Genomic DNA, 9826 nt, shown 5'->3' with positions numbered 1-9826 from the left:
AATTAGTCTGAGTCTCTGTGAGAACGAACTAGAAGTTATTCTATATTACTTGTGAACGCGTATACTTGCGTGAATATTAGCGCGTGTTTTCTCCCCTAACAATCAACCACTTTGAATTCTTCAAATACCACTGAGGGTTTTGATGTCTGAGTTGTAGTTGTAGGCTTTTTGGGAATTTGGTCTTCCTTTTCCTCATCACTAAAGTTTGATTTCCTCTTGGAATGGAGTTTGTATCTGAATCTTCTTTTCTGCTGTGGTTCTTCTTACACTTTCAGATCCTTAGGTTCAACAATTACAGTTGGTTATACAAGAATTTCTGTTATGGTTTTTACAGCTTGAAGCTTGGCCAAGATAGCAGCTTGCTTCTTCTTTTGTTTAAGCTTTTTAGCATCCAAAGCAGATTGCTTCTTTTCTTGCCTGATTCTCTCTTTCTCTTCATTCTTAGCTTCCACAAACATGGGGTGTCCAACCACCACACAAATTTCCTTACCATTTCTGTAAATCTTTGCTAATCTTCTTTTTAGTACTGAATTAGTTGGATCTTTGTAGAAGGTAATTGACCTAGCCAACAGTTTCTTCTCATCAGGCCTAGGTGTCTCATACACAGTATCTGTAACACCCCCAAATCCGGGGTCGGGGATCCGGGTTGTCACGAGTTCCATTTCCCTTAATAACACCCAATCTTAATAAATAATCAACTACTCTGTACTGTGACCCCACAATAAAAACACACACCACAAGTTATAGTCTCAGAGATGAACACTCAAAAATAACACAAGTCCTTATATTCCACAATTATAAACCGTTACACCTTAAAAAGGTTCTGAATAAATTTACATATTCCTTGCCATTATTACAATTCATATTATACATAAGTCTGGTTCATCAATAGTTAAAAACCTAGCCTATTGGTAGCTTATACCTCAGCTACGGCGGCATCAACGCTTTCAGAAGACTGCGGAACGTTTTCTAACCGCTTGCGAATCGGGAGCTTGGTCCTGTTCATCTTTTCTATCTGTTGTTGTGTGATGAAAGAAGAAAGCAAGGGTGAGCAGCAAGCCCACCAAAATAATATGTATAATGATTAACAATATATGAGCCTTCTCATAGTACTCATGAAAGTCTTGGTCAAAAGAAATGAACCAAGTTTGATATCTTAATGCGATGAAGTCGCAAAATATTCAGTATATATACATATATACTTTTCAAAATCTTGGAAGTCCTCTTCCATGCATAATATACACAGAGTTCCAGTTTATAACTGTATAAAAATATCGTTGCAAGTGAAAGGAATATGTCCTAAGTCCAATCAGGTATTAGGATTTAGGAATAACTCTTTATATAATCTGTTTTGATTTCATTGATATTAATAAACACTTGTTTTGTTTTTATTACGGGCTTTATCTATTTAAGTGTTTAAATAAGATATACCATAGTTAGAGTAAAGCTTTTTATGGATTATGATGAGATCATAATAGTGAGACCTAAAAAGATGATAACTCTAAACTTAAATAGTTCCTGGTCATAGGATTACTAACTGGTAATTAATAATCCGCAAAGATCGGTACATACTATGCTTGCTTCATTATGAAGGATGTCTGTTCTCATAGACATTTGTGTGGTGACACTATAGCTAGTATGTAGGTGCTTATTATAGAATAAGTTCACTGAACATGACTCGCCTAGCTGAATAACTGATGGAGTTCACTCACGTGTCAGCAGTTGTTCGCTTAGTGATAGTTGTACAAGTATCCTTAGACTTGAGGTCATCATAGTCATCTTGTGTACACTGAACTATGCTTTGGTTTAGTCCTTAGTCTCCAGGGAAAATTATTAGGGCTCTTCTGGGTATAGGAATTTGTACACGAAGATAGTGTATGATCAATAAAGGATCTACCCCTTCCAGTGAAGGAAGCGAATGTTCAAGGCTGATCCACTTATGTTAGTTCAGGAATCTCTGGCCAGAGTAAATGAAATTAGAAAGGAGTTTCTAATTTGCATAGAACTACGCATAGTAAATGGTAAGCAAAGTGATTGAATTAGATAGGCTTGACACGAGATCCATGCCTTGTATTTAATTGGGACATTGTAGGGTAGAAGGAGTTTATTGTACGGTAACTATTCACTGACAGGTTCTTGGTATTCTAAGCAGTGAATTCATATTATCCGGATAGTCGCGATATGTTGAGAAGCATCACTCACGATGTAGAATAAATGTGATTAATTGATTAATCATATTTAATAAATTAGAGAATTTATATAAATAATGATAAAATAGTTTTATTATTATTTATTTCTACTACCGGCTTAATATTGAACCTACAGGGTCACACCATAAAAGAGAATGATTTTATGGTGGAGGAATTAATTAATAATGGCTAATAATTATTTATTTATGAAATAAATAATTAATTGGCAAATTTAATAATTGATTAAATGAGATTTAATTGATTATAAATTAATTAAGAAAAGTTCTTAATATTATTAATTAAAGGATTTAATATTTGGAAATTAAATCAAGAGAGAGAATTATTTCTAAAGTGTTTAGAAAAAGGATTAATAATTAAAAGGTGTTTTAATTATTAATGAGAATAATAAATGGGATAATAATAATAATATTTATGGGAAAATTTCAGCTGAAAATTTTGCCTATAAATACACTATTATAAACCCTATTTTATTCTAACCCCAGAAACCCAAAAGTTTTAGAAAACCAAATTCTCTCCACCTCCTCCTCCTCCTAAAAGTCGTTTTCTTGGTGGATACCGGTGGAGTGCTTCACACTTGAGGAGCAACTGCTAAGGATCTCTGATCGTTGTCTCCGAATTATTTTAAAAGGTTAGATTCGATCCCTCGAATTTTTATTCACGATTTATATGCTTCTATTTGGATTTTGTGTGTGTAAAAGTGTTTTTCCACGCCCCGTTGCGTTAAAAATCCAACAATGGTATCAGAGCATAGGTTGTATGCATATAGATCTGTGGTAAAAATTTCAGAATTTTATATGCTTGTATGAATTAATTATGATTTTTACAAGTTATATTATGGATTAATTTTGTCTGATGAGAAATCGTTTCTCATAATAATTTTGAATATTGATCTGGGTTCTACAAGTGTTGTAGATCGTCTGGGTATTTTTTTCATAATTTTAGGATGTATAGATTTTTTATTATGAATTTTTGAAGTTCTTACAATTAAATTCGTAATTAAATAAGTAAATATATGTATATATAGTATATATATATATATGTTTATATACATCTGCCGTGTTTATATTATCTGACTGCTGGTGCACGAAGAAAACAAACAAGACAGACATGTCAGGCGGCTGTCAGGAGATGTCACGCACGTTAATCGAGAAGAATGGCGGCTGCTAAAAAAATAATAATAAAAAAATAAATAAATAGGGGTGTAACGCATTCCGGGAATGCGTTACACACCTGTAACGCATTCAGGGAATGCGTTACACCTTTTAAATGGCTTAAAAGGCTGTAACGCATCACCGGAATGCGTTACAGGGCTTGTAACGCGTTCCTGTAATGCGTTACAGCCCGACTGTCCATATTAAATTTGATTTTCTGGGAGTTTCGTAACTCCGTTTTGGGCGTGTAATATACCGTTGGATTCGTTTTTCCGAGACGGATCTAATGGAGTGATCAATTTTAGTTTATATAAAAGTTTTGAACTGTTTATATTTCCATGAAGTGTTTTAAAGCTGTTTTTGATTGTTTTAATTGCTTTTAAATGTTTCATGTAATACATAGAGATGTATAATGCTTAGACTAATATGCTAGAGGATGTAACATGCCTACCTTGATGTTTATTCATGTTTATATATGTGATATATGCTTAGCTTATCATGCGATGATAGATTTAGGTGAACTTAAATGAACATAAGGCGTTTGTTAGACAACCTAGTATAGTGAAATTGTTTCATAACCTTAAGAACAATATTATGAATACAATCATGAGATTCTTGTGTTTGTGAAACACGTAATTGAATATGAATTTTCGATATGAGAGAAAGGATGATTCTGTCAACAACAGATTTCTATCTGTAAGAAAGGGTTATTAAGTGACGCCTCTTGACAATGCTCCACCCGATCTGGGAATCATCTGATTATTGATTATTGATTTGAAATATTTAATTTAAAAGGAAGAATCTCTTTATAATATGATTATGATTGTAACGTAATATAATCCCTCTAAAATTAAATAATATCAAGTAGTAATTGGCCAATGACACAACGGGCTTGTGTCGGTCATAGCCTTCCAACATGATAGAAAAGTAGTTCTTATTTTTGAATCATTGTCGGTTCGTGCTACAGCCGAGGGCTTTGATTTCGAAATATGAAATACTTGTCTATTACATAGAGATGTGTACATCGAATAAGAATCTAAAGGTCGGTACGTGCTACAGCCGTGGGCCTTTGGGGACTGATTCAACTGTACGGAATGTTGGGTTAGACTTGACTTAGAATATTGAGTTTGTCGTGCTACAGCCGAGACTCAATTATTCAAGAGGCTAAAGTTTGATTAGGGAATAACATGAGATGTAATTGACAAGAGTTGTCTGCCTATTGAACATTGCATGGTGGTTCGTGCTACAGCCGGGGTTGTGTAATGGAATGTAGGATCCCTATTCCCAATAGCATTATGAATGCTTAATTTTTCACGTAGGGGGTTGAATAAATTAGGAAAACTAGTGGGAGCCACTTATGAATAAAGACCCGATTCATATAGTGTTTTGAAATGAAATCGAATATTTGCTAAGTGTTGTTATGTGTTTATCATTTACAGATTTACTTTGTACGTTATGTCTTCTGCACTATCACTCAGGAGCATACTGGATGCTCACAAATTGACTGGTCCTAATTATGCTGACTGGCTTCGAAACTTGAGAATTGTTCTCAGGATTGAGAAGCTGGAATACGTGATTGACTCACCTAAGCCTATTGAACCTGCTAGTGATGCACATAATGATGAACATGTTGTGTATCGTAAGTGGATAGATGATGCAAATGTTGCTCAATGCATCATGCTAGCTTCCATGAACATTGAGCTACAGAAGCAACATGAGCATATGGATGCTCACACTATCCTCATGCATCTACAAGAGTTGTATGATGTGGCAGGGAGGACAGCTCGATATGAGATATCGAAGGAGCTGTTCGGGTGTAGGATGTCTGAGGGATCATCTGTGAATGACCATGTACTTAAGATGATCAATTTGATTGAACGTCTTGGACAACTTGGTTTTGCCATGGATGGGGAGCTGAGCCAAGACTTGGTCTTGCAATCGCTTCCGAGTTCGTTCTCGCAGTTTGTTGTGAACTTTCACATGAATAAGTTGGATGTCAGCCTGCCTGAACTCCACAACATGTTGAAGACTGCGGAATCGAATTTTCCCCCTAAGAAGAGTTCTGTTCTTCTAATTGGTGAAGGTTCCAATCCTAAGAAAAGGAAGAGGAACTCTTCCAAGAAGAAGAAAGTAGGTGAGAAAATGCCGGTTCCACCAAAAGCTGAAGACCCCAATAGCAAAGTTGTTTGCTTTTACTGTAACAAGGTGGGGCACTGGAAGAGGAACTGCAAGGTTTACCTTGCAGAATTGAAAAAGAAGGGTAGTGAGACTACCACTTCTGATTCAGGTATGTTCATGATAAAAGTGAATATGTCATTTCTACTTGGGTATTCGATACCGCCTGTGGTTCTCATATCTGCAATTTGTTGCAGGGACCAAGGAGAAGTAGGACTCTTGAGGAAGAGGAGGTGATTTTACTGATGGAAATGGAGCAAGAGTTGCTGCTGTAGATGTAGAATCGTTTCATTTACATAGGCCTACGGGCAAGACTATTGTTTGAAATAATTGTTATTTTGTTCCCTCGATTGTGAGGAATATTATTCCCATGTTAGACTTGGGTGGATTTTTCATTTATTATTGAGAATAATGAATGTTCTATTCTTAGAGATAATATTCTTTATGGACGTGGTACTTTAAATAATGGTCTGTATGTATGTGACATAGAGCATGATTTACTTCAGATTGAACAAACTAGTAAAAGAAAAGGGATGATGAAAATCTCACTTTATAGTGGCATTGCAGTCTCCATTTAGTAGACATGGAGAGAGGGCTGCAAATTTGCTAGGAATGGTACACACAGATGTATATGCACCAATGTCTAAGCAAGCCATAGGTGGATTTTCATACTTCATTACTTTCATAGATGATAGATCTAGATTCGGATATGTGTTTGATGAAACACAAGTCTGAGGCCTTTGAAAAGTTCAAAGAGTAATAAGTATGAAGTGGAGAAACAACCAAACATAGTATCATAACTCTTCGATCAGATCGAGGTGGTAAATACTTTAATGGAGTGTTTATAGATTATCTCTAAGTAAATGGTATAGTCTCCCACTGGACTCCTCCAGATTGGTATCTGTAAGGAGAAATTAAACTTTGTTAGACATAGTTCGGTCCATGATGAGCTATGCAAATCTTCCAGTATTCCTATGGGGTTATGCATTGGAAACCTCAGCATATTTACTAAATAAGGTGCCTTCCAAAATCTGTTCCTCAAACTTCGTATGAGATATGGAAAGTAAGGAAACCGAGTCTTAAACACGTTAAGATTTGGGGATGTCTAGCTTATGTCAAGAAAGTTGACCCAGATAAGCTGGAATATCGATCCGTAAAATGTAGTTTTGTGGGATATCCTAAAGAGATTTTAGGGTATTACTTTTACACTGATCATCGGGTGTTTGTATCCAGACATGCTACCTTCTTGGAAAAGGAGTTTATCCTTGAAGGAAACAGTGGGAGCAAAATTGAACTTGATGAAGTTCAAGAAGCACAAACTACTACGGATCAAGTGGAAACACCTGTTCTGACTGAACAACCTTTTGTGGAACAGCCCATTCATAGATCAGGGAGAGTGTCTCGCCAACCTGGAGAGGTAATATGGCCTTGTCATTGAGAATGACAATGAGTTATCGATCATTGATGATGACGACCCTGTGACCTATAATGAGGCTATGAGTAGTGTTGACTCAGAGAAATGGCAAAGTGCCATGAAATCCAGAATGGAATCTATGTATACGGTATACAAAAGATAGATTATAGTAGATGGCCAGGTGGAGACCTATAAGGCCAGGCTTTTGGGAAAAGGATTCAAACAAAGGCAATGGATTGACTTTGATGAAACTTTTTACATGTAGCCCTGTTAAAATCAGTTCGGATTTTGCTTGCGATTAATATGGTTTAAAGCAAGCTTCTCGAAAGATGGAACATTCGTTTTGATGAGACAATCAAAGAGTTTGATTTTATCAAAAACGTAGATGAACCATGCGTCTACAAAAGGGTTAGTGGGAGCGCGGTAACATTTCTTATATTGTATTGAATTAGAGTTGACACACATAACAACATAGCAGACCCACTCACAAAGCTACTTTATGAAAGTCACTTTGATCGTCAAGATGGGTATTAGATACTAGAATATGTCCTAAGTCCAATCAGGTATTAGGATTTAGGAATAACTCTTTATATAATCTGTTTTGATTTCATTGATATTAATAAACACTTGTTTTGTTTTTATTACAGGCTTTATCTATTTAAGTGTTTAAATAAGATATACCATAGTTAGAGTAAAGCTTTTTATGGATTATGATGAGATCATAATAGTGAGACCTAAAAAGATGATAACTCTAAACTTAAATAGTTCCTGGTCATAGGATTACTAACTGGTAATTAATAATCCGCAAAGATCGGTACATACTATGCTTGCTTCATTATAAAGGATGTCTGTTCTCATAGACATTTGTGTGGTGACACTATAGCTAGTATGTAGGTGCTTATTATAGAATAAGTTCACTGAACATGACTCGCCTAGCTGAACAACTGATGGAGTTCATTCACGTGTCAGTAGTTGTTCGCTTAGTGATAGTTGTACAAGTATCCTTAGACTTGAGGTCATCATAGTCATCTTGTGTACACTGAACTATGCTTTGGTTTAGTCCTTAGTCTCCAGGGACAATTATTAGGGCTCTTCTGGGTATAGGAATTTGTACACGAAGATAGTGTATGATCAATAAAGGATCTACCCCTTCCAGTGAAGGAAGCGAATGTTCAAAGCTGATCCACTTATGCTAGTTCAGGAATCTCTGGCCAGAGTAAATGAAATTAGAAAGGAGTTTCTAATTTGCATAGAACTACGCATAGTAAATGGTAAGCAAAGTGATTAAATTAGATAGGCTTGACACGAGATCCATGCCTTGTATTTAATCAGGACATTGTAGGGTAGAAGGAGTTTATTGTACGGTAACTATTCACTGACAGGTTCTTGGTATTCTAAGCAGTGAATTCATATTATCCGGATAGTCGCGATATGTTGAGAAGCATCACTCACGATGTAGAATAAATGTGATTAATTGATTAATCATATTTAATAAATTAGAGAATTTATATTAATAATGATAAAATAGTTTTATTATTATTTATTTCTACTACCGGCTTAATATTGAACCTACAGGGTCACACCATAAAAGAGAATGATTTTATGGTGGAGGAATTAATTAATAATGGCTAATAATTATTTATTTATGAAATAAATAATTAATTGGCAAATTTAATAATTGATTAAATGAGATTTAATTGATTATAAATTAATTAAGAAAAGTTCTTAATATTATTAATTAAAGGATTTAATTTTTGGAAATTAAATAAAGAGAGAGAATTATTTCTAAAGTGTTTAGAAAAAGGATTAATAATTAAAAGGTGTTTTAATTATTAATGAGAATAATAAATGGGATAATAATAATAATATTTATGGGAAAATTTCAGCTGAAAATTTTGCCTATAAATACACTATTATAGACCCTATTTTATTCTAACCCCAGAAACCCAAAAGTTTTAGAAAACCAAATTCTCTCCACCTCCTCCTCCTCCTAAAAGTCGTTTTCTTGGTGGATACCGGTGGAGTGCTTCACACTTGAGGAGCAACTGCTAAGGATCTCTGATCGTTGTCTCCGAATTATTTTAAAAGGTTAGATTCGATCCCTCGAATTTTTATTCACGATTTATATGCTTTTATTTGGATTTTGTGTGTGTAAAAGTGTTTTTCCACGCCCCGTTGCGTTTAAAATCCAACAGCAAGGTGATCTCATATATCTACCCTTGTCTCAACGTTTTTCTGAAAATCTTTGATATGCATAAGATAATCATTAACTAGATATAAGTTGAAAAATATGAAGTTACAAGATACCCCAATATACTTATATCTTTTCCAAATATTACTTGAACTACCACCGTTCAAGTTATAATCAGTTCAAAAGCTCATCACATAGATGAGACTACAAGATAAGATTTGAATAGATTCAATCTTTGAATATCATTATAAATAATGAAGTTACGAGATACTTCATTAAATCCCGATATATATATACACCTATATATATACATTTCATACACTCCTTGAAAACCTCTGTTATGAAAATTATAAACAGAGTTGCAATATCCAATGAATTTGGAAAGGAGAAAACCTTGGCATAAACCTGATATCTTGCTGATCAGGCAAAGATACCAATAAGTAACCTTTTCTACTAGTAGATGGACGAATTCCCCACTGGTCATCACCCTGGCCGCAATAGGACCTTATGCTGGACTGCCACTCAGCCACTTACGCATTTGATGGACTCCCACTGAGCCACTTACACTTTCATGGACGCCCACTGAGCCCATGTTGCTTATGCCGACTCAAATAGATGAACTTACTTCCCGAACGATGGGCAAGTAATCAAGATGTTTTCTCAAAACAGCAACCTCGTTGCGAAT

Source organism: Apium graveolens, chromosome 5, assembly GCF_009905375.1.
Source record: "Apium graveolens cultivar Ventura chromosome 5, ASM990537v1, whole genome shotgun sequence".
Classification (NCBI taxonomy): Eukaryota; Viridiplantae; Streptophyta; class Magnoliopsida; order Apiales; family Apiaceae; genus Apium; species Apium graveolens.
This window is presented reverse-complemented; position numbering follows the sequence as displayed.